General features: G+C 50.1%; 1 protein-coding gene across 2 annotated transcripts in view; it reads right to left on the bottom strand.

Moving 5' to 3' along the window:
- Nucleotides 1–260: 260 nt before the first annotated feature.
- Nucleotides 261–567, bottom strand: part of PBX3 (PBX homeobox 3) — a 115,738-nt gene continuing 115,431 nt past the window's right edge. The window contains exon 9 of one of the 2 annotated variants that reach the window (XM_075519851.1): nucleotides 261–567. This exon is cut by the window's right edge and continues 1,445 nt beyond it. The gene's annotated coding sequence lies outside the window, so the exon portion shown is untranslated. The other variant, XM_075519852.1, reaches the window with a different exon arrangement.

Here is a 567-nt window from a genome sequence, read left to right as displayed (position 1 = left end):
TTTTAATAAAGAAAAATATTTTTATAATCACATTATACTTGCTAGCTGAGGCTGTAGTTCCAAAGTTAATGTTAAATAAAGATGGTAATTAAGAGTGAACACGATGACGATGTTGAAACTCATCTAAAGGACCGACCCCTGCCTTCGCCTCCACTTGAATTTTTGCTCCCGAGCAGAGCAGGGTGGAAGCGGAGGCAGGGGCTGGCGGGGGCTGCGGGGGGAAGCCCCTGCCCTGCCGGCGCCCGCGCCCGCGCCCGCGCCCTGGCAGCACGCACCTCTCCCGGGAGCTCCAGCCTCCTCCGGGCAAGAGGGCACCATGGGCTACCGGTGCTTAAAGAAATGCTCAGCTCCTGCCGGGCGACAGCTTGCGCTTCTGGTAGCCTCCTCATCTCCTAGGCCTGACTTAAACTGAGCAGGAAGAAATTACGTCAACGTTTGATCATGAAAGCAAAAAGTTTATTCATGTTTGAAACTACATATAACTACCACGAGGAAGACTTTTCAATCCAGGGTGTAATCCAGTTAGAAAGTAACACGAAACGGTTTAATACATTAGAATCACTGCCA

Source organism: Mycteria americana, chromosome 17 (assembly GCF_035582795.1).
Source record: "Mycteria americana isolate JAX WOST 10 ecotype Jacksonville Zoo and Gardens chromosome 17, USCA_MyAme_1.0, whole genome shotgun sequence".
Lineage (NCBI taxonomy): Eukaryota > Metazoa > Chordata > Aves > Ciconiiformes > Ciconiidae > Mycteria > Mycteria americana.
This window is presented reverse-complemented; position numbering and strand designations above follow the sequence as displayed.